The sequence below is a fragment of the Sturnus vulgaris genome, chromosome 8 (genome assembly GCF_052056855.1).
Source record: "Sturnus vulgaris isolate bStuVul1 chromosome 8, bStuVul1.hap1, whole genome shotgun sequence".
Classification (NCBI taxonomy): Eukaryota; Metazoa; Chordata; class Aves; order Passeriformes; family Sturnidae; genus Sturnus; species Sturnus vulgaris.
The window spans coordinates 14,532,212-14,557,389 of record NC_142250.1 but is presented as its reverse complement, the minus strand read 5'-3'; the positions used below and the strand labels follow the sequence as shown (position 1 = coordinate 14,557,389).

The following is a 25,178-nucleotide window of genomic DNA, read 5'->3' as shown; positions in this document are numbered from 1 at the left end:
AGCTTGTTCTCTTTATGTTGCTGTAGGTAAATGTTATATTGTGTTTTCATGAAATGTTACATGAAACGTGCAAGTTCTATTTCATACTGATTTTGTGCCAGCTGTAGATACTAGAAAATAGCTTGGAGAAAGAACCTGATTCAGAAGCAGCAGAGATTCCTGGCTTCAAAACCCAAGGCTGAGAGGTTTTGTTCAGTTTCATCATGCTATTTAAGAGTAGGTATTTTAGTCTTTTTTTTTTTTCTTAGCTTGTTTGTTTTTTGCAATAAGAAATGGAGATTGCTACTTCCCTCAATACATGTTAAGGAAATAGTTGTTTTATTACCTCTCCTAGATCAAAAGGTTGAAAATCAACAGGAAAAAAAGAAAAGAACTTTTTACTGTGATGTAAACTTGACCTATATCTATTAATACACACTGAATGTACATATAATTCACCTGAAGAAAAGCAACTGCTAGTTAAATGCAGATTGAAGAACCTTGAGAACACTATTTGGTTTTATATGTAAATTTAAAGAGGTGTTGATGATGATGCCCACCTTGGTCTAATCCCTGAGTTGCCTCATGTTATGGACAAGATTTGGGGAGGGTTGTGTTGCATACAGCAGTGCTCTGATCTAATTCCTCAGTGTAATGAAATTAATAGCCATCATAGAGCTAGAAAATGCAATAAACCAGAATATCATCCAGGTTGGTTGTGTACAGTGGGGGCTTCTGTCGACACAGGAGTTCCTCTAAGAGCTGATGGGGGCTCCATGTAGGGTCAGACATTATAAGGTCAGCAGGCTCTTTGCCAGTCAAGCAGTGCAGATTGGAAGTGAGGGGCATTACTTTACCAAAATTTTATTTTCTGAATGTAAAAAGTCTCTGAATCACTTAAGACCTAGAACCTGCAAATGTCCTGCAGGATTTTTGCTTTTTTCTATAGGAAGTGGGCTACATTTGGGTAATGCCTAGAAAAAACACTACCTTTGTTGTGCAGCAGGAAGAATAAATCTGGCATCATAATTCAGAAAAGATTAGTCAAAATCACATTCCACTGTCCCTGCTCCATGTTAAAGTCTCCAGCTCAGATACTGTCCAGAATGAGCATGCATCGTGTGAGATTTAATGAGAACTCAGACCTAGCTGGAATAATTGAGGATTATTTTTATTAAACTTGATGTAGGAAAGCAACTCTGCTAAAATTCATTGCAAGGATTGACTCACACACCATCTTGAGGGTGTTTGACTCAACATATGCCCAGTCATTTATCTAATGTTGATGTCAATGATTTGTTGGGTTTTGATACAGTGTTTCCCAGTTTTCTGTTTGTTTCCTTCCTGTAGTGCCTGTATACCCAAAACATTTTGACATTTTTTTCATATGAATTATCTCTGGCACTGCCAGAAATTTAGTCAAGTCTTTTGGTATTGCAAGTCATTTTACACAGTTTCTCCACTTAGAATTTGACTTTCGGGTAATGCGTTATCTCACTTTTTTTTTTTTTCTTGCCTGAGGATTTGAGAACAGACCAATCTCACCTTCTTTGGAGCAAGTGATGTTGAGTCAAACCTATGTCTCTAAATGGTACTTGAGACAGATTTCTGTCTCCCTGAGAATGTTGTTAAAAAACGTCGGTTTTTTTGCACTCAGACTTCTTTTTTGCCACCTCTTGATTTTATGTTTGATTTTAAAATATGGTTTCTTGAAATCTTCCATGTCTGTTGTAAATGATTTCTCCTACTAGTTATAGGATGGAAGTGCAAAATGTTTAAGCACTTTAAATATAACCAGTATTTCAATTCTTAACAGGCTTTACGAGAGATCTGGGGAAATGGGGGGGTTGTCTTAGCAGGGAGAAAAATGCTGTCAAAAGTATTCTTTTGACTTGATAATGAAAAAGAAAAGCAAATGATTCATTTGATTTAGGAATACAAAACTAGTGTATGTTTGAGGGGGTGATACAGTTTCTTTTTTTCTTGCATTTTGCAACCTGATCTGTGCTGAGCTGCTCACTAAGTATTGATTTGCACATAGCCTCGGGATGTACACGTGTCAGGAGCAATTCACTAAGGGTCATTTCTTCTCCCGTCCCCACAGTGAGAGCTGTAGCACTGTTTTCCCTTTTTTTTTTTTTTTAAAAAAAAAAAAAAAGAGAAAGATTTGAGTTCTCCAGGTTTTGGCTTAAGTTGCTTTGCATCAATTAGTACAAGATGGTGAAAGCCGACAGAAAGCAGAAATGCAACTGATGAGGGGTGTAAGACATTGAGAAAGTGAAATGAAACACTGTGGGATGGTTTGCCTTCAGGCAGAAGGCTGAGGAGGCAGGTTTTTGAGTAGTTACATTTTTGTGTCAGGATCCATTCTTTCGCATTGTCAGATTATTGCTGCTCCTATTTATGGGTGCACATAACAAGGCAGAAGAGGTTTCGAATCACTGAGCTTGTTCTTTCTCTCCTTAGTGCACATTTTCTGCGTGTTGTCTTCTGTGATCTTTATTTAGTTTTTCATTGTTTATTTACACTGCCACTGTTACTTCATGAATTCTTTAAATCATTGCCTATCTAGAGGGGAATCTGGACAGAATTACTCTTGCAGCTTTAAGTCTTGCTGACAGGAGGAGAGAAAAAGAGAGCTTTTGTCCCCTAGAGAAATGCAGGAACTGTGGCCATTTAGAATTGGACAGACATGGTGGCTTTGAGGGAGATGCTGTAATAGAAGTGCTGCCTTTTATGTTGTTTCCTATCTGTTGGGGCCCCTTATTTAAATTCTCTTCCGGGAGACTAGGATCTGTGTGCTGTTAGCACATGGGTTAATTGTTGTTTTGAGAGATGGCAGAAGTGTGTGTGGAAATGTAAGGTAGAGTAGACTTTTTTCCTTATTTTGAGAATTTGTGTTCAGATTTTCCATGGGACAGAAAAGGGTAGAGCTTTTCTGTATGAATATAAGCCAACAAAGTGTGATGGAGAACAGACTGGACGTGTTTCCCTTTGTTCATTCCCCGTGGAAAACCTTGATTGCCATTTCCTCAAAGATGTTAATGTCTTGCATGCACACTTTAAAATAATTTTCCACTTGATTTTCCTGCCTTTCATCAGAGGCAGGTACTGGAGGTAGGGAGGGGCCCATTAAATCTCTGTGTCTGTAAGTTTCTTTAAAGTCATGTTAGGAGTAGGGCAGAGAGAGAGATGGTCTGAGGTGAGGAATTGTGGTTTTATGGGAGTGAAGCTTGATTTCTAAGTGGTACCTTTAGTCAAAAGGTTTTTTAGATCCCTTTCCCTTCATTCTGTTTTAAAAAAACCCCACACAAATACTTACTCTTGCCGTTACTGAAAGATTTTAAATAGCTGGCATAGATAGTCTTAAGAAAAAGAGAAGTCTTAAAAAGAAGCAGAATTTATGATTAGTTGCAAATACCTCATAATTGCAGGTATGATTCTCTCAGAACAGAGTACATAAGCACTTGAATGTCGGTATATACCTGTATGTTCAGTATGCATGTTGGAATTTGCCTTTTGCCAACTATTTTGATAGTAAATGTGGCTCATTTGAATTTTTACAGAAGTGGGTGTGAGCTTGGCTGAAGCATGTTTACTTAATAGAATAAATGCTCGAGAATATTTTTGAATCGGACTTTAACCCATTCTAGTATGGGACTTTATCCCATTCTGACAGGAATCTCTTTGCTTTCCTTAGTAGTGGTTGACTTGACATTCATATTCCCTATTTTGATAAGGTGACAATAGAGAAAATACGGGAAACCCTAAATTGGTATTTTAGAACTGCAGAAATAGTGGCAGTAGCTTTGCCAAGCAAGAGCTGTAATCACAGCCTCTTCGAAAATCATGAAAGCTAATGCTTATTTCCTTTTTTCTACTTTTTTTTTTCTCCTCCCCTCAGGAAATACTGTTGTGCTGAGGAAGAAAACAGCTCCCTCCTCCCCCTTTTTTTTTTTTTTTTTCCCCTTCCCTCCTTTATTCTTCTTGCCTGATTCAGAAGCTTCAGGAATGTGCTAATTGGCGGCGGCCTCTTCAGAAAGGTAAGGGGTAATTGTTATCTGCTTTTCAAGGTGTCTTGCCTGCTCTGCTCCTTCTGGAAGGGCAGGTGATGGCAGAAGAAGTTCGTCTACATGGAGTTTAGCCAATCTTCTGGTTCATGTGGATTGCCCTTTTAATACTGGAATGCCAAGAGAAGCTTTGTGCACTTCTTGCTCTCCTACTAAGTGTAGGATACTGTCCCTTGAGAAAATATAGAAGATGAGATATATTTTAAATGTTTGCAGAGGAAAAAAAGTAAAACTCTTGTATAGCAGACTGATTAACTAAATCTTTGCCTGAATATCAGTTTAGATGGAAAGACAGAGAGTTAAGTCTGGAGAAGAAAAGTTGAAGTGTTTCTTTTATTATTATCACACATGTCCAAAAAATATAGGTTGGTTTGGTTGTTGTTTGGTTAGTTTTTGAAACCTGATGTCTTCTCTGGTGTCTGTCCTGGTTTTGTGGCTGGTTGTATCACTGACGGATAAGGCAGGAGCTATGTGGAAGCCCAACTCCAGGTCTGAATGGTGAAACACATGGCAAGTCTTTAACTCTCTGGACTTTTGCAAGTTTTGGGCAGAAGTACAAAATGTGATGTGTGAGAGGAATTTAATTTTGCAGTTATCTAGTGATGGGAAAATCCATATCCATCTTTCTACTGCAAGACATTCAGTTTATGTGTCAGGGATATATAACCTCAAAAAAAATTAGTGCTGATTCATAGAGCATGGTGAGCTGCACGAGTAGACTCAAGTTTGTTGCTAGACAAATTGCATATGTATTTTAATATAAGAGATTTGTATTTGCTTAGGAGCTGCAGTGCTTTGAGATGTCATTTCCTCTTCCATCTTTGTGATAGATGTTCATGCTCTTTGTAGTGGAGGCAGTATCTTCTGTCTAGACCTCAGCTATTCTGGTTCAGACTTAACAACTTAATTGAGCACTGAGAAGGGCTTTATGCTAACTTGCTAGATTCTGAATTGGAGAGGCCAGTTCATGATACAAGTTTTCCTGCTGGATTGCTTGGTGGTGCTAACATTTGTGATGGGTTTTGAAAGACAGTGAGATTCAATAATGGCTTAAATTGCCCCAGCAAGATTTGTCAGAGTTCATTTGTCAGACCCCTCACACTGACTAGATACACTAACATATCAAGGATAAGCTCCAGACAGGTAATGTGCCTTGGGATGTTCTTTTTCTCATTCTCCATCTCACTCTTGCTGGTGCAGAGGCAAGCTAAGTCTTTATTGAACAGCCACTACCAGCTGTCTGGCTACTTTCTGCAATAAAGCTAATGATCTAATGGGCAAATGTTTCTTGGGGACCTTCAGCTGAAGCGGAGACAAGGAGAAACGTACAGACCAGCTAAAGGGTTCTCAAGGAGTTTGCAATTTCCCCAGGGCTCCTTCTATGTAATTACCTGTCTCTCTCTTTGTCTCCTATCTTTTAATGCAGGAGGAGTGTCAGACTCAAGGCCGCTAATCTTCGTTACTATGGAAAGGCTGGTTACACTCCTCTTCGTGCACTTCAAAAATGGCAATCGCTGGTCCCCAGCTGGTTCCCTGAATCTAACTTAAAATGGATGATAGCTTTCCTCCTTGGTGCCAGACTAAAGAATACAGCTGCCTGTGCTGTAGCAGACAGGCATTGCTTCTGCCACTGATGCTGAGAGGAGCCTGCAGGAGCTGCCTTGGCTTCTGAACCTGTTTTCTTCCAAACAAGCAAAGGCTCTAAAATTCCTTTGAAACACTAAATTTTGGGGCACACTGAGATGAGGCAGGCTTGGCTGAGGTGCACGTGTGGGGAAAAGATTCTGTGAGGATTCGTAGCTCCAGCTGAGTTTTTGTTCTGTTTCTGAATGCCTTCATACTCCCTGGGTTGGGGGCTGAGGGAAGCACAGGCTTCAGAGCTGTTTTGCAGGATTGTGAGCATCGCTTCTCGTCATTGTCTCCCTCCCAGCATATGTCATATGCAGTGATGTGCAGTGGAGCCAAGTGCCACTGCTCAGTTCAATAAGGTCAGCTGAGAGGCTGTGCACAGCCTGCTGCTGTTTCTCTCTGGCTGGATACATCTGTTTGTCCCTCTTGCACAGCACTGGAAATTTGGAGGGGAATCCCTGCCTGCTGCTCCCCTCCTCCTTTTCCTGCACATGCTTCCTGGGTTGCAACATGTGGGACAGATCGTTCCTCTGAAGCCATAGCTTGGGAACGGCTCCAGAACAAAGGCCTTGTCGCTGTGTGCTCCTTTTCATCCGACTGAGGAGAGGGAAACTGTCCCGTGTTGGACAGGGTCCCTTTCCAGGCTGCAGGCTTGCACGCCCAGGAAGTGTGTGTTGCTAAACCCCTTTACGGTACCTTTGTAAAACATGCTTTAACTGTCTGCAAATGTACCGTATGTAAGCAGCAGAGTCTGTATTATCAAATGCAGTCATGCAGACTGTAGTCCTCGGGGTGAAAAGCTCCGGGGGGAGAGGCTGGATGTGACAGTGAAATTTGAGAACCAAAGCAAGAGGAAATTCTTGCCCGTATGTTGGACTAGAGCAAATTCAGTAGAGGTGGAGCATGAGGAACATACACTCCTCAGTTTGGAAGTGTTGAATGAAGGGTCAGAAAGGAGAGGGAGAGGCAGGGTAGGGGCAAGGCAACTAAAGATCAGGCTATCCAGTGAGCCACAGTTTGCTGTGTTTTGGTTTTTTGCCTTTAATGCTGTACTTTTCTCTGCTTGTTCCTCTAAACTAAATTTAAGCAAAGATAATTTTCAGTTTTTTTGTTTGTTGAAAGAAGAACCCTACCTCCATTCACATTTTTTCAGAAGTTAGGTTTTGTATCAGTGCATCTAGAATGACAATTTTTCACTGATTTTTTACAAGAACTTTTATTTTCCTCATCATTTCCCTATTTTCCTTTTTTATTGGTATCAACCTGAGCCCTCTCCAAAGGAAAGGTGATAGTGCTGCTAGCTAACATTTCAGGTGGGTGACACTGTATGTTAAACACCATGTCTGTAATAACTTAGCTGTCAGTCAGAAGTTTGCCCTAATTGTTCATATTTTTCTTTTCATATATAAATCATGTTCACAGCTCTTGAGCGATTGTAAAGCATTTCAACAAGGTATTTGTTTCAGGTCTTGGATTTTTTTCTCCCTCAAATCCTTTGAGATCTTTGGGGTTAGGATTTCTCATTCAATAACTGTATTCAGTAAAATGATGTGCTTGTCAAAGCTGTATTGCACCTTAGGAGAGGATGACAGGTTCTTCCAGAGTTCTCAATTTGCAAAGCCTTAACCATCTCCCACTTTAAATCAGGACTTTGCCACTGCTTAACGTCTTTAAGTACTTCATTAATTTAACAATAAGCCTGCCCTCCCTTGCTTTTTAGTAAAACCTTTGATTTTTTTTCAGTTTCATTTCATGAATGTTACAGGTATTAATTCTTTATTCTGATATGGAGAAGACTTAATCTCATAAACTTGATTGGAGAAGGAAAAATAACTTCTATCCCAGCAGTGCATTTTTCAGGTAATTTTTATGTTTAGAATATGTTTACCATGTAGATTTTAGAAAGCTAAATGCTTGTTTTGTACCTCCAGAAAGATAGTTTAAACATATTTGGTGGTTTTAAGCATACATGAAGTGGAGAGTTCAGAGCTAAAATTAACTTGCTTGTAAATCTCTTTTTCCATAGACAAGGTCTAAATGGCAATAAGCAGAATGAAAATTTAGCATATCTAGGCACAGGAAGATAGGTTAAAGCTGTAGTACGAACCGTAATTCTGATTTTTTACCATTTTCAGTTGTCTGAGTCAGCCCTTCTCTGAGGGCAAACTTGACAGGTCCACAGACATGAGTGAGTAGAGTTTTAGGGAGATGAGGTGAGAATGTTGCCAGGGCTTGTCTTGGGGCATCTCTATGTGTATGGAGGGCTAGAAGGTACTGTCCTGTGGTGTGTGTGTGCCCCTGCCCAGTACTGTGGCTATGCCAATGACCATTTGTTGTCCCTCATTAAAACCTTGCAGTTCTTAGTGTTAGCAGAGTAACTCTGGATTGCTTGGCTTTCCCCAGTTTCAGCAGTTCTGCTCTGCCTGCCTCAGTTGTCCATAATGCAGTGGAGTTTTGGACATTCCTCCTCGTCATTGTGTTCCAGGTATATTTTACAACTGCTGACTACAGAACTGAGTTTGTTATTAGGAATAAGTGCTATATGGAGGAGCATGTTCCCTGGTGCTGAAGCCTCCTCTCATCCCCTCCCCTCTTTACCACTCTGATGAGCTGCAGTTGGGTCATTGGTTGACTCCTCTTTTCATCCACACCCAGGGATTGAAGGGATGTGTTTGGAGGCCAGCTGCCTGCTCACCATTACCCCTGGTGTATAGGTATTGCCCTGAGCATTGAGGTGACTTCCTGTGCTCTCTGGAGCTTTGGAGAGCTCCTAGGAGGAGCTCTCTGGCTTGAGTGGATTGCAGTGACTGCTGCAGAGCCCTGGCACTACCAACTGCCAGTCTACAGAAGGAGTTTCTGAGAGAGCCTGTTCTAATCCATAATGAATGGCTGAGAAGAACAAAATGTAATGCATAGGTATTAGTGTAGGTGGCAGGTTTTGGTATTTTCTTTGGTTTACACTCTCTGTTAATCCTTCAAAAAGAAAGCTGCAAGGCCTGAGTCAGCTATAAAGTCCTTGTTGAAATTAGCAGTGAAAAATGTTACCTTATTTCCTTAAAAGTGATAAACTGTCGTCTTCTGCTAGGAAATGACCCGTCTGGATGCATATTGCTCCCTCTTTCAGGTACACAAAGAAGCATGTGAATTATTTTTAAGTTACAAAAATTTGGTCATACATAAAAAATTAATAACGAACCCAAGCCAGCAGAATTTTTCATTCCTAAACTAAGTATTTAAAGTATGAATCCAAAATCACGAGTTGATATTTCAAAATCATCTTTTCCAGGTTTTTTTGTCTCTTCTACTGTTTTTGGCCTACACATGATTTTATGTGGTATTGCCTGGGGTATTGTCAGGACTGAGTACTGCTTGCAGCCCAGGCTGTGGTAGCAGAAATCATTCATCCTGTCTCATCACTTTTGGGCTTAGCCCACAGGAAGACTCCAGTTAGCCCAGTCATTATAGCAGAGCTGCACTAAATATCTTGCCAACTGCAGGACAGAAGATATTTCATCTTGGAAGCCTTGCCACAAAGAAATTTTGTCTAGAAAATTCTATACAGATTTCAACTGGCCAGGTAAACTTAGGCTGTGAAGTGCTTTGCAAAATGTGTCCTAAAACATTTTTATCTGGTGCTGATGGCCTTAAAAGCCAGCTGAAGTGCATCAGTGACTCATGGTCAGTTACTGCCCATGTGATGTAAACCAGATCCTGCTTTGGTGCCTTCTCACATACAGCCTTGTCTGGCTGGATGGTGAATTTCAAGCTTGTGCTTGTAGTCTGCAGTTCATACCCTAACCAAGCTATTCTCTTGAAAGAGATCTCTTAAATTGCTTGTAGCATAAATAGAAAGTTTCCAGTCACTTCCTTACTATTCTACTTACTATTCTTGATTAAACAGGAAATTAGATCCAAATGTTAGACTGACCCAGGAAGTTTTATTTCCCCTTCTCCTCACCTTCTTTCCTTCCATTCCTCCCTCAAAATACGGATTTGTTGCAGTTTTAGGCCTAATGATTTGTCAGTCTTCTGGTGGGCCTTGTTGTGAAAGAATGGATGCTTAACATTTTAAAGAAGGAAAAGGGAAAGTGTGTAGCTTTGAGTTTTCCTGGTTTATTTTTTAAAGTTTCCCAAATACATTTGGGCATTTCTGACAGTCATAATAAAATCAGTTGATCAGACAAGAAGATTAGGTATATGAAGCAAAGCAATGTTTTCCAGCAAAATGAGCAGCTAGGATGTATTTCAGTCTTCAGATGCTTGGCTAAATAATGGTAACATACGTTTTTTGCTGCTAGAAATTGAGATTTTGGCGGTCATATGCAACTGTGAAATCTGTAGGCATATACTGTAGCAGAAGCTGTCTTTATGCATATACAGCACATGGTATTTGGCTTGGGAGGAAGTTCTTCGCTCTCTAAGAAAGTCAGGTTTTTGATGGAACTGACTGCTGTTTGTGCTTCATGTTAAAATTATTTTATTCTGGAAGGACAAATAAGTTGTATGTATTAAAGGTACTGTTGTTTTGCCCCTGTTCCCAGTAACGCAGTCTATTTCCCTCTTTCTTCTTTCCAAGCTGTTTCTTTCCAAGCTTGTGATCATAATTGCAGTGAGAAGTAGATTACATACATCTGTGTATTCCAGCAGGAAAGCTAAGCCTTGGAAGAATTTTGGACTGTGGGACGTTTCCTTACTGACCTCTGTCTTAAAAGTGTTTTGAAATCCTCAAAGGGTTCTTGGAATGTCAATCTGAATGGCCTAATAAGACACTGGGTGTAGAGAGGATGAAGAGTAAAAGGAGAAGGATGGAAGAAGCATGCAAGTGGTGGTTCACCAGTGTCACATTAATAGAATCCTCGAATCAAGTGCTCATTCATTTTAACTAGAGGCTAATTAATCAGAGCAAGTAGATAAAATGATAAGCTGCTTTTAATGAAGTGAAGCAGCTTTATTAGCAGTAAGCAAAATGCAAAATATTTGGTCTCTGGCACATGTGGTTTTCATGGGGACTGTGGTTTGCCACCAGCTCTGGATTGTGCTAGCCTTTTTCTTGCTGCACTCTGCAGGCTGTGCTGTCTGTGCGTTTCAGCATGTGGCCAATTCAGAATTCAGGAAATAGAATCTAATCAGAAGCAGGTGTAACATTTTAAAACCAGAAGGAATGTTCCTTGCAGATCTTTTTCTATGCCAGAGTAGCATTTGCCAATTTTCAAACTTGGGATGCTGTTATTTTTCTTTGGAGATAGCAGGCTTTATGCTTCCAAGCAGGCAAGCAGACAAACAAAAAACTGTGTGGATTTACCAGAGTGCCACTGTTTGAAAGGCAGCGATATGATACTGCTTGGTAACTGCTAACATAGCCTGAAACCAATAAGTAATTATCTACCCGTTCTCAGCTTAAGAACAGAAACGCACCAGGCTTGTGCTACTTGTGCATATGATTAAGTAGAGGGCCAAAGCCAGCGTGCCACTGTTAAACTGGAGCAGGCTTGCATACTTTAGTTTCAGATGATTTTCTGCAGTGCATCTGTGCCATTGTGGTGTTCCCCAGTGTCTCTCTTGAAAAGCTGTAGAAGCCATTGGATGGACTATGATGTGCATGGTAATGCAAGGCTATAATAGGAGATACATAAATGAGTCATACATTAAGATAATGACGTAATTTACATTGGACCGAATTGCATTAAGTGCCCACATTTAGGCTCGAAATGAACTTCTCTTATGACTATATATATCCTTCTTGAAGTAAGCTAAAATTAGCAACTGATTCATAAAAGTCACCTTACAGTAAACTTATAAACTAGTGGTTCGATAAGGTCCCTGTAGTTATGTGAACTGGAGAAGTTGAGCTGGTAGATGTGTGATTTGCGAATAGGATGCTGGCAAGGAAATTGTCTTCCCCCCACCAGCCTTTCCTTAAAAGACTCTGCTTCCCAGCGCCATTCAAGTGTAAATCCTTGTGCAACAAAGGGGAGGCTGGCAGCTCCACCGGTTCAACAGTATAAGCGATCTCTCATGCTTCAGTTGAAAGGTTGAATCCCTGAAACGCAGAATGCTGCTATAGAGGGGAACTCTCAAAAGGCTGCTGAGAATGGCCGGGTGGGGGGAGCCCAGGGCTGGAAAGCTGTTGAGATCCTTGAAAGCCCAGTGACAATTTTTGTCTTTGCCGTAAAATGACCTGGAGGCAGCTGGACAAAGGGAAAGCTGCTGTTCAGGTGAAGTTGCAATCACCACTCTAGGAGCTAGATTTTACTTGTTCTCCCCCTTATGAACACAGCATGCTGCTCTACTTGCCAGCACTGTATGTGGTGCCAGTATTTTGTCTACATTGTGCATTGAGTCCCTCTTAGTTTTCCTGTTTGGATTATTCTTTCTAACGACTTTGTGTTACAAGTCTCAAAGCTTCAGAATTGTGACTTCTTGCTTTGCACAACAGAATATGAAATCGTGGACGTTGGGTTTTACACTGAAAGGATGAGGTTAATCTTGCACCTTCTGAAACCCTTGTAAATATTTGACTGGCTACTCGGCAACACAGCTGAACTGCCTGAGTTAATGCTTAATGTGAGAGTGGTCCTGAAGTGCATGGCTTTGGTGATGGGCCAAGGGTCACAGAGTGAGCAGTAGTTCCCCATGAAGACATCTGTGCTCCCTGTTCCTTATCTTCCAGGATTCCTCCCTTTCCCCCTCCACCACCCCAGATATGTGGGCAGGAGGAGGTGAGGTAGCTGAGTCCACTCCAGGCAGAGTCAGCCAGGTGTGTTCAGGTGGCAGTAAAATTGGTTTGGGCTGTCCTGCTGACTTTCTGTGCCCTGGTGCTTTTGCTGGTCCAAGCAGCAGTGTGGTAATCCCCAACTTCCAAGTGATTCCAAGGGTGAGGCTCTCCACAAGTACATCTGGGTTTGGAAGAAGGTTCTTATGCACATATAAATGGCACCAGTAGGCAGTTGCTAGTACCTGGTCACTGGGGAGGAGCAGCCTAGAGACCAGTGACAAATCTGAACCTGAGTATGTTAGAATTTAAATTGTAGGTTCTGATACCTGCCATGCCTTGATAATGTAAAAATACCCCCTTGTGTTCTGAATGAAATGCTCTCTGGTGTTGGAATGTCAACACAAAGACTACATGGGAAAATGTTTTCAGCTTTGTGAACCAGATGAATGAAAATCCTCTTTTTGTTTTACAGGAACTAACCTGTACAAGACACTGATTTGCTTTTCTGATGTTAAGATTGATCATTCATAATATTGTACCATATCAGTCCTTCCAAGTGGCAAGAACCTTAAATGTCAGTGCAAATGGGAGAAGATTGTTTCAGTGAACTTCAATATCATAACAGAGCCATAGCATCATGTAAAAAAACTACTTTTTAAAACTGATTGTTTAGGTGTGATGAATACTTGAGGATACCATGCAGCTATCAGGGACTACCCCAGAGACATGTATAGTGTATTCCAGTAAGTGGTGCCCTACCTACTGCACCATGAGACGGAAATGAGCAAAACTTTGATTATTGAAAAACTAAATTGTTACATGGTATTTAAAAAACTGTAGCAATTTCTACAGCTGTGTTTTTTAGCTATTGTTGTAAAAAATGTGTTAATTTCTGGCAGTAGTTTATTGTTTTGATTTATGGGGGGTTGTCTTTTTGTTTGGTTTGTTTTTGGTTGGTGGGTTTTTGTTTGTTTGGTTTGGGTTTTTTTGTTGGTATGCTAAGAAGTTAGTTTATATGCCCACTTGGAGTTTGGTAGTCTCCATTTTCTAGCCTGCATTTCTGTAGCAGAAACTTTTGATTCCTGAAGATCAATTTTGGAAGTAACCTATTTGATAAAAATGTCTCAGGAGAAAATGAGCATCCAAGAAAGAAGGCAATAGTGTGGGAAAAACACTGTTCATGCTGGTAAGGAGTTTTGACCTCAGACCAGGGACTCACTTGGGAAAGGTTCAATACATTTGACTCCAAAGCTCCTAATCCAAACAAGCCATACGGAAGAAGTTAGAAAAGATAAGGTTTGGGAAAACCTTTTGCTATATGATCAGAGCACCTCAAACATAGTTCCTACACCTTCCTCTTTTAAGATCTGCTAGTGGCCAGACACCTGTGTGAGCCCTGAGCATGGCCCCAGCTGGCAGGTGTTTTTATAGTAGAACACAGTGCTGGAAAAGAATATAATTCTTTACAACCTATTATCAGATGGGGAATGGAGATCTAGGCAGTGGTTCTTCTGAAGGACCGCGGCTTATCATGAACTCAGCCTAGATTTGAGTGAAGTCTAGCATGAGCTTCCTGAAAGTGTTCAGCAGGTGCCTCTGTGAAATGAGAGTCTGTTGGGCTGCTACAAACGCCAATCCTGTATTTCTAACTGAACACATGGATGCACAGAAAAGCAAAGTTATTTTCCTTCAGTTCCTTGGCAAGTGTATGACATAGCTGGGAATAGAATGGAGATTTCCTGATGTCCATTTCCCTCTTATAATTACCAAACAGTGCTGCTTTCTTCTTCATTGTAAACATGAATCGAGCCAAATGGCATGCACAATTAGGTTTTTTTCCTGCAAAGCTGGGGGGAAGGAGAGAAGGAGGAGGGGACTGGAGATATAAATGGGGTGGGGAGAGTCATTCAGGGACACTGTACCTGCTGGGGCACAATGTAATAACTGCTGGGGCAGCCTGGGCTGCAGATGCATTGTTATCTGCAGTCCCCAATCTGGGAGAGCTGCAAAAGGTTTAATGCAAATCTGAGACCTCTGCCATTGTGTGAGACAGATTAGGGCTCATTTGCATTCCTTCTCCTATAATAATTACCTAGCAAGGAGTGCCTGTTACCATTAGCTTCATTCTGTTTGCCTGTGATAACGCCATCAGCAATCTCTTCTCCACGGATTGTGGACACTGTGAGGAAGGGCAGTGGGCCAAAAAAATGATAATAAAAGAAATCTGTTGGGAAAGTAGTAGAAAAATTTGAATGCTGAAAAATTAAAATGCAGATAATTTTAGTAATAGCCATTAAATACAGCTGGAGAAATACTATGAGCTGAAGAGCAAAAGTCAATATTAATCCATAGTATTGATGAGTAGTATGGTTTCAAATATCAGTCAAGAAAAGCTAGCACAGGATTTTAACTGAGCTTTACCTATGGTGCTTCAATAGTTTTGTTCAGTTTTCAGAATTGATTCAGATTGTTCTAAAATTAGCACAACTATAGATCAGTATTACCGAGAGATAAATGTTAGCAGTCTAAAACTGATGATGCATCAGAAATTCAGGTAAAATTCTGCAAACTTAGTGCAGCTTTGGGACCTGGAACTGAATCAAAGAAATATTCCTGACTTATAAGTTAGCAGATATTTGGGGTTCTTTTATTGTGGGATTTGTTTGGTTTTGAGATGGGAGGAGTTAAATAGCAGAAAAGGAATGCAACTAAACATGGAAGAGTGAGGGTGCTAAAATCAGCTTGTTCCCTCTACACATTTATTACATATAAAAGGAACACAAAATTCTTTTGAGCAACATTGGCTGTTCTTGCCACTCTCCTTCCCTTGGTTTTTGTCCTTTTGCACTCTGACAAAGAAGCTGCTGGAGTCACCCCACCAGAGGCAGAGAGCCCTGAAATTCCCTGTTCAGCTTTGGCTCCTGTCTTGAATGTCCAGCTCTGTGTGCACACCACAGCAGAGTGCAGCTGCTGGGGATGGAGCCTGGGACCCATCTCAGGGCCTGGTTGTGTGTTGCCACAGAAGGTCTTCTTTGGATGCTCCTAGTGCAGGGTCTGAGGGGAACTCTGGAAGAAGATAGCATGTCAGATATTCTGTGTGCTCATCAGCATCAGGGAGGGAACAGTGTGTGCCTGGACCACCTCTGGTTTGCTACAGATTTCCCTGTTTTGGTGCAAGCTTTCCCCTGCCAGAATTTTCAGTGAATTCCATCTTTCACAGTGGAGGGGTGGTGAAGCAGGAAGACAAATCAAAGCAACCCTGGCTTTAATCTGCCAAGCAGCCACCTTACATGTATTTAAACAGATGTAGGCTGATTTCAGATCTGCAGCAGGCTGTCAGAATGACGAGTCTCATAGGTGGGTTGTTTTGGGTGCTTTTATGTTTTCAAGTGATATTTTGAGGACATGCTGCCACATTCACCTTATCAGTGTGGAAGCAGTAGAATGCCCAGGATGCTGCCTGAAAAGTCGGTGTGGTTCTGAGGGGACAGAGAGGTGGGAGGTTGCAAGGGGCTTTTCTGTAGGTGACCTGCCAGGAGAAAACTTCAGTTCCTGCAACTGGCATCATTTCTGGCTGTTAGGGTACTGTGTTCACATAATTCTGAAGAGTTAAGAGTTTAGAGATCCTCATGTGTGAACATCCTTAGTTTTCCAGAATTTTCCTCTTGCCATTGGTTTCATTTTCTTAAACTGCAGTAGTAAGAAAAGCAATTTGACAACACTTAATATCAAGGTACGTGAATAGGGCTAAGTGCTGCCTTCAATGATACCACTAGATATTTAACATTAACCACAAGTTATATTGCTGTAAAGGATTAGAGGGAATGGCAGAGGACAGGAAATGTTCATATTTCTTAAGTCTTATTTTTTCCCTCTTCATGTTTTTACCGCTATAATAATGTTAAAAATCACAAACCTGACAGTTACACAAATATAAAAGGAAAGTTTAAAAGAGTAATTTTAAAGAATATATTTCTTAAAGCAAATGAGTACTTTTAACTCTTAATACAAACTAAAGGATATAACTGTACTTTATTTAAAAGCAGCAGCATAAACCTTTTGTTCATCTTCAGACCTTTTTCTAGGAGGAGGAAATACAATTTGGTGCATAGCTAGTTCTATATATATCATTTACAAGTTATTCCATCATTACATTGGAATATAACTGCAGTTGATATAATTGGAAAGGTCTAATGTATGTAGTGAGTGGGGAAGGACAAGGAAGTTTTCAAGTGTATGGAGAATAATGATTATGTATATTTAAATGTAAGCTAAAACAGAGCAACATATGTTACTGTGTGAGTAATTGGAGATAATAAAAAAATCTTGACTACTTAGATACTGCAGTATGATATGTGAATCTGTATGTTTATGTGTATATACACACACAATCTGAAACTTTAAAAATCATGTAAAGATAACATAGCTTATTACAAGGCTTGTATTATTCCTGCAAATTATTTTTCTCCTATGGCCTTTCTTTAATAATTATTTTAGTCTAGTCACCATATGTATTTTCAGTCTTTTATTTTGATTCTGTTGCAGTGCATCACAAGTAATAAGTGTACTTAGCAGTATATAGCTTTTCTTCCTTTACCTACCATGTATGTTACTCATCCCAGGGCCTCTGTGATCTGAAAGAGGTGCATCAGAAATGAGTTTTTCAGTCCCCTTCCTTATTATTTGAAAAGCTGAACTTGGGCTTTAAAGCCCCGTGTTAAAGACCGATAAAGGCACTCGAACAGCTGAGGTTTTGTTTGTTGAAGGAAATGTCACCGTAAGTGAAGAGGTGCCAAAAGCTCTCCCCCGGCAGTGGCACTGGGGCTGCTGTTGCTCATCCTCCCTAATGGGAGGCATGGCCCGTCACACCCAGGAGCAAGGAGGTGTTCCTTTGCTCAGGCTTAGCTGCACAACCTAAGCTATACAAGCTGCTTCCAAGTTGTTTCTCAATACTGCTGCACTTGAAGGTAAATTTAAGCTGACCCTTTTGTTTTGTTGAAATGCGTGTCAGGTCCTCTGTCCCTCAACAGAAATTCAAATACTTGTTTGGAGAAAGGCTAAAGTTGTGGGCAGATAAGCCACTCTAGGAAGCAGACATCCCAGCTTGGTAACACACTGTATTTGAGACCAATGCATTTCCAAAAGAGTCACTGAAAAGAGAAAAAAAGTAGGGGGGCTTGTTTGTGCCGTTCACTGCATCAGCAAACGAAGGATTGTCAGTATGTTAAACTGACCTTCACACATAAATGAATCAGAGGAGCAGCTGGTTGTTCTCTGGTACCTTTAGGCTGTCCAAGAATGATCATCAGGCAGTCGTTTCTGTTGTAACCGAGTCAGATACGGGCTGCTTTACAGAAAATGCAAGAGAAGTTACTTCTCTAACACAGCAGTAGCAAGGCCACCCTGCTCCCTGCTCTACTTTCATGTCTCACCATGCCTCCTTCCCCTCTCTCTCTCCAGCCGGTTTCATAGCATGAGGTTACTAGCTGAAGAACTGGCTTTGCTGACTTTTACCTAACAAAAGGGTTTCACAAGCTTTACGCTATGTGGCATAGCGATACTTTTCTTAAATACTGAAAGAAAACATGCCCACAGAGAGGATAGATATCCATGAAAACACACTTAAACATACCTTTATGAAGTAATGCAGATAACTAAACTTTTATATAAGCATAACCATACACCCACACAACTTACAAGACTAGACTTATTTTCAGCTGCCTTATTATCAAAATTACAATTTATATAACATAAATTATGTGAGCCAAAGGAATTTATGAAGCAGAATTCTGGAATTGGTTTAACTCTCTTGATTCTACAGAATATTTCCATCTTAGTAACTGCAATAACTTTTTTTTTAAAATTTGGAGGGTGGAAGGAGGAGGGGAAAGTTGAGATAAAAATATTTTATGAAAACGGCTGAAACTTTGAAGCATTGCAGAAAGATCTGTTTTAACATTTATTGAAAAGCTAACTGCAAAATAATTTCTTTTAGACCCACTCTATTACAGTGTGGGTAGCAGTTGTCTACAAAGCAAACTATGGAGGTAAAACAAAGGATTTGCACACTGTTGTCCAGTGACACCCAAACTACTGTCTAGTGACAAAATCTGGGTACCCAAAGCAAAGCAGCAGTGTCGGAGGCACAGGGCTCTGCCCAAGGTAATCAGCTTTCCTGAGTTAAAAGAAGTCTGTTTTCTGGGTGGAGCACCGTGCAGGTTTGCCCAAAGACTGCCAGCATTAGTCTCTTCATGTGGTTTTGTGAACTTAGGTTTATTTCTTAATTTGTGTACAACTGTGTTGGGTAAAAACATGGTGTTGCTGCAGAGAGCTAATGCACGTGGGTGTACATGTTCTTGGCTCAGCCTCCTTGAGGAGGACTGACATGCAGGAGCTGGGACTTGTGGGATGTTTTTCTCAAACTCTCATCCTCTTTGGACTAACTACAATGGAAGATTTTTCAATTTCTTTTTTTTTATTTCCCCCCTGCTCATACATGACTAAGGAATTTGTGTTCAGTCCTTGTGACTGGAGTGTGGCTTTGGTCACAGGTCATGATCTTAAATTTGGATGGGTTACAATTCCAACTAAATAAAATATGCCATCTTCCCTTGTTCCAGCAGTGTGAAGTTAGCTGGGCATTTGAGTAGAAAGGAGTTCACCATTATAAAAGCAGGCAGTCTGAGGAGAATGAGGAAGCTGAGCACAAGCCTGCAAGCACAGCTTGTGTACATATTTGTTGAAAGCTAATTGGCAACGCAGTTGCCTTTCAGAGTTGTTCTTTCACCTATCAGTAGAGCACAACTCTGGTACTTAATGTACTGTAGATTACGTAAACGCTACCCTGAAATATTTGTACAGGCAATTAACTCTTGTTTTTATACTACTCTTGAGTTACAAATGGAAGCCTGCTGTAGAGCTTGGAATATTTATGCTATGAGAGATATTCCATAATTAGATTAAATAACGCTTTCAGCAAACTGGCTAGCATTAAGATCAGAAAAAAACAGGATATTGGCTATCCTGTGAGGAGCTGACAGTCTTTTAAAATTCGGTATCCAAGAAATACTGACGCTGTGTTTGTACCACATTGTTGAGGAGCAGCATTATTTACAAGGATTTTATCTAGAGCAAATGTATCTGGTTTTGGTTATTATATTTGAAGACTGTAAATACTTGTATCACTAACACTGGTCTGCATTTTTTGTGGCAAAACATGATTACTAGTGGAGTAACTTGAAGCATGTGTTGTTCTAGTGTGGTGTCACAGTTACCAGAACATCATCATCTAATGTGTCTGGGTGGCTCTAAAATACTTATGTAGATACATATTTATTTTTCTTCCTCTTGCTCCTTTCAAACTTATCTTACAAACATTTTGTCCCTGATGAAATTAAGTCACAGCTCTGCAATTTGATCTGGATAATAAATCTATTAAAATGCAACCAATTGGTAACAACGGTCTCAAAGCCAGACCTCCATCCTCTAGAGTTTATTCACAAGCACTTGACCTAATATGACCGTGAATTTGAATAAAATGTTAAGGGATTTTATTGCAATTCATGGTGTGACTTGCTGCTATGATAATAAAAAAACACTTATAACCTCAATGGCTGCAGCATTCTCGTGCTCATCAACATGTGCCTGCACTAACACAGGCGTAATGTGTTCCCCAGTGAAGTCAAGGGACTGCTTAAAGGGGTTCATTAATATTTTACATAGAATCAAACAGGCTAAAAGGAGTGGAAAATAAAACTGATGGAATCGAAGTCCTTCATACATTTCATATAACAAGACATCACAATAAGATCAGATTGTAGTTGATTAAAAAAACAGCTTCTTCAGAAAGAAGAAAGTGTAATTTATTGTACATTAGTGCAAAAATGTTATTAGTAATACTGAAACACACACATTGGCTGGGTATTGAGGCTGGGTTTTTTGTGGATAAGAACAGTTAAACTTGACTGGCACTTCTATTATGAAGTCAGAAGTCCATTTGTGGATTTTGGATTTGTTCTTTAAATGGTCCAAATCTACTGCTTCAGTGGCCAGATATTAATCTGTTTTCTCTTGCATTTCTTTTTCTTCCTCATAACAACCTCTTTCACACAGAGAATTCTTCATGCAGGATATTTCAAGCACTTTAACTGAGACTTGTCTTTTCTCAGTTGCTTGTAAATTGTTACAATAGGTTTTACTTGCCCAGTTCAGTAGCAAAATGTTCTTGCTTAAGAGTTCCTTCAGATTTATCCAACTCTCTCACGTGCATGGAGATGAGCTGTTTGCAGGGAAGAGGTAAATATGTGAAATGGTTCTTGAAATGTCTGATGTCATCCACAACCACTCTTCCCTATGTGACAGAAGATGTGAATGGTAAATATGGGGGAAACCAGAAGGCTGCTGCAATTGTTGATGATTTTCAGTAGTGTCTACAAGTTTGTCTTGGATTCCTTTAAAGTCCCCTGTGGCTATAGGAAATTAAGGATGTTTGAAGCCTTACCTACTTGCCAGATGAAAAGAGAAGGGGCTGTTGTAATGCCTCTATCCAGTTGCTGTCTTCTTTCGGGGACTACAGTTGTTCATTAATCTTAGCAAAAATGAGAAATAAATCACCTTAAGAAACAATTTTGGTTTGATGTTTCTCCACTTTAGAAATTTAAAACTAGTACTTAGTGTAAAAATGGAGAGGCAGAGGGATTTCTGTTTAATTGTCAGGACAAGATTTTTAGGTAGAGGGGTTTTAATTAGGTCTGACAGTGAAGTTAGAAAAATAATTTTTTTGTAGATGTGAACATTTCTTCAGAGTTACATTTAATGTTTTGATGGAGCAATAAAGTGTCATTCATTTCAGGCTGACAATCTAACTGGCCTCAAATTTCTTAATCCAAGGTCAGGAGTCATTGGTTCTTAATGAGTGTTGCAATGTGTGAAAAGACCAGGTAGTTTGTAATCTGATCTTCATGACTAATTAGAAACGAGATGTAACTTTGAAAGAAGTTGAAGCCTATTGAAAGAAATTATTTTTTATTAAACAAATGCAGTTGGACTGCAGCGGGAAATATGACATGTTTTTACATGTGTTTTAATTTGATGTATTATTTAATCATGGCTGCTTCTGAAGCTGATGGCTGTAGCTGCAGCTCTGGTTCTTCCTCTCTGTAGTATGCCTGTCCTTTCCTGGAGAGTGGGCACTGCCTACCCTAGTTTCAGGATTTTTTCCTAGTCTCTTTACTAGTCTGTGTTAGAGGCTTGGTGAACTACCATTATTTGGACTCATAAGACAAATTACATAAATTGATGTGAATGCACTGGAACGTTGGTGGTTTACAGTGGCTGTGGATCTGATCTGTATTTTATTGATTTGTGCTTTCCTTCAGTAGATTATACTGACCCTGAGCCTGAAGCAGCTTTTGCTGGTTTTTGTAATGACTGTAGGTAGGACTTAGTGCAATTTGGTGCAGTATTAATTCGTGCACCAAGGCAAATGACAGTAGCAAACAATCTTGCAAATTTCTCATTGCCTGGCTTCCTCTGTCACCGGTGTCAGTGATTCTCATGCTCTCATTTCCTGTGCTTGTCACAAACCATTTGAGCAAGCAGTGAAGCCTGTGAGGAGTACTGGCTGGGGGAGGAAAAAAAAAGACAAATAATTCTGGGTGGTGGGTTTTGACCCACACTTCTAACAAAGTGGTTGCAATAGTCTAAGCAGTATGCGTGGCAAGACCTGCATGTTTTATGCCCATTTGCTGTGCTATCACTGTGCTGAGGGACTTAGTTGTAATAATTAGCAGACTTTAGGTCAGAGGTGATCTGTTAATTATTCTTCTAGCTCTTCACAGACTATAACTTCCACTAAGCCATAGGAGTTGGATGGATTAATGTTTTTAGAGCTATGAATTCATTGTTGTTGTGCTAGTTTTCTTACTAATAATTTTGTTATACATACCTAGAAGTGAATTGTTAAAAGCTATACCTGAAAAAGATTTTTTTTCTTAATTTTTTCTATGACTACAAAATATCTAAAGCATGTAAATCTGTGTGTCTCACTTCAGGTATGTTGGATTTCAAAATCAGGTACACTGTAGGATTCTGTCACCCTTCCCTTTTCTCCACCCCCACATCCAGAGAAAGGAGTAACCTAGTATCTGAAGAATGCAAGTTATGCAGATGTTCAAAAGGCCAAATAAAACAAATAGATGGGCTGCAGCTGCTAGAGCAGCATAAAGCAAAGAACACTCACTGCTGTGATGAGAATGCTGTATTTCAGCAGGCCTCTAGCTTTTGCTGTGTGAGGAAAACAGCATGGTAAATTATTTTAACCAATTTTTAATCTTATTTTGATTGTAAATTGTGATTGCTTTCATAATTGTTGAGATGTCAAACCTCCAGATTTCTTGTTAATGAGGAAACAGAAGAATAAGAAATGGTAATGTCCTTTCATAGAAGGGAAAAAGGGAGTCCCACAGTAGTACAAGATTTGTTGCTAATCTTTTATTGAGAAATGACAGATTTTCAAGAAAATAAATTCGCCCAGTTGTCCTTCAATACAATGTCAAAATACTGTCAAAATATACCTTCTAATATCCTGAGATTATACAAGGAGACCAGACACTCTGCCGTGCATTAGAAGTTAACTTTCCATCAGAAATTTGGAGTTGAGGAAGCAGAAGGTTCACTGACCATTATACTCTTCCAAACTCAATGTCATCTGGAGATGAAAAAAAGGGTAAAAAACTGATAGTAGTCTTGTATGGGACCAAGACACTTCTCAGACTGAGTAAATCATTGACATTGCAGATTAACAAAACTGTTCAGCAGTTGATCTGCTATTTTAGGGCATTCCTGAGCAACACAATGGCGTGCCATAGAGGGATGCCCAAGCAAATACTACCCTCCTCTGGTATGTTCACATAGCACAACCTTTTTGCAGAAATATTTGTGTTATCCTGGGAATAGCATGGGCATGTCAGAGCAGTGTAACCACACACTGGAGGTCTACAGGAGGAGAACTTGGCTCTTGGCAGCATTTGGTATTGCTACTTCAGCTCTCACAGCGTGGATAAACACACTTGCTAAAGGGGTACCATGCATGAAGCTGGGCAGCTTACTCTTTGTTCATATGTTTTAAGAATGGTATATTGGACAACAAGTAAAGTGTGGTGCCTTTGTCCTCAGCCCTTGTAATCTGGTCCTACTGAACTGTTGGTTTGGACTGTGGAATCACATAGAGTTTGCCAGCTACCTCTCTCTTGGTCTACAGGTCTTGCTCAGGGCTTTCCATTTCCCTTATGCTGCACAATCCATTCTGACGAGTTTGACTTCTGAAATAAAGGCAAGGTCATGATTTCAAGCATTAGAGTTAATATTTTGGGCTTGTTACATACATGTGTAGCTACTACCTCATCCAAAAGAATTCCAGCCACTGTTCATTTGGCAGTTTGGTTCTATGATCAAGCTAGATTGCTATATATTATCTTTTTGGTTGGGAACCAAGAGGACACTGAATTACCCAGAGCTCGGAGTTGGATGTGCCTTGATCTTTTCCAAAGGTGAACTACTCCAAAAAAGCATAAAAGCTTTTAATTTCTGAAAGCAAGATTTTATTTTAATAAGTACTGGAATAATTTACTTTTTAAATAGAAAAAAATTACCAAGCATGTTAAATAAAAGAAGCAAAAATAAGAGTTTATGAGCAACTTGATCTTTTCTGCTCTGTTTCTGCAAGTGGGTCTTAACCTGAGAGCAGATTTTATCCAACTCAGTGAATTTCTGAATTGCCTAAAACTCTTTGCAGTCCTCTCTGTCCCTGAGAAACTCCTTCCATTTTCTCTGAGGCTCAGTTGTGTTTGCACTCTGTTCCTCATTACAGTCTATTCTTGAGCTGTAGACACCAAGCTGCTTGCTATAACTTCTACCTGCTGCACACTATTTAAACCTTCATAAGTTTGCTTAAAAGTTCTCCATGGAAATTAATTGTCTTCTTTCATAGGGGTCCCCTAATCCAGTCACTTCTGAAAGAAATGTAATGTGTAACACAGAAATTAAATACTATATTGCATGTCTGTAGCTTCTTTTGTTCCTGAATTTTGTGACCAAAAATTCTATATGATACATTTTGTGTATTTATAGATACGTTTATGTATTATGTGTTTTTGCTAATGAATATAGTCTGCAGAGACCAGAAATTCCTCTGCTGTTATGAAGAAATGTACCACAGTATGATTGTTTCAACAGGCCACTGATACCTGCTTGCAAATACATAAATCCTCTCACTAGAGTATAATTAATGTTTAAGAAGAAATTAGCAATGGGACATAACAGAACACTTCTGCCCACTTAAAATGGTGTTGAGTCATACCATTAAGGCTTTTAACTTGCTTATTTGCATTGCAAACTTGTTATGAAGTCTATCATTTTCTCTTGTGGAAGTGTCTCTTGGGGAAATTGAACTCCCTCCTTCACTTGATGACATTTGCACAATACATTCCTGATGTTTGAGGAGTGGTGGGCATGATCTTTGAGCTCTACTAGGATGGTAATAGGAGGGAAAGAATTACAGTCCATGTGATAATATCTACTCTTCTGGTTGTATTTTGTGCTTTTTCTCTAGGATTAAGTACAAATTGACCCAGAATGGATGGCAGCTGAGCAGGTTGAAAGCAAAGCAAACCATTTTGGTGGGCTTGGTCACTTTGTTCCTGAAATGTGTTGTGAATCTCCTTAATGGTAGTGGAGACAAAGCTTGTTTGATATGGTCATTTAATCTAATGAAACTGGATGGGTTT

The 25,178-nt window shown here is 39.9% G+C and overlaps 1 protein-coding gene across 9 annotated transcripts in view; it reads left to right on the top strand.

Annotated features, from left to right (window-relative positions):
* ZMIZ1 (zinc finger MIZ-type containing 1) overlaps positions 1-25,178 on the top strand; it is a 346,693-nt gene that overhangs the window by 45,882 nt on the left and 275,633 nt on the right. For 8 of the 9 annotated variants that reach the window (XR_015805125.1, XM_014889476.2, XM_014889478.2 and 5 more), the window contains exon 2: positions 3,884-4,022. The exons of the other annotated variant lie outside the window; for it this stretch is intronic. The gene's annotated coding sequence lies outside the window, so the exon portion shown is untranslated. The remainder of the gene's footprint in view (positions 1-3,883; positions 4,023-25,178) is intronic. 9 annotated transcript variants of the gene reach the window in all.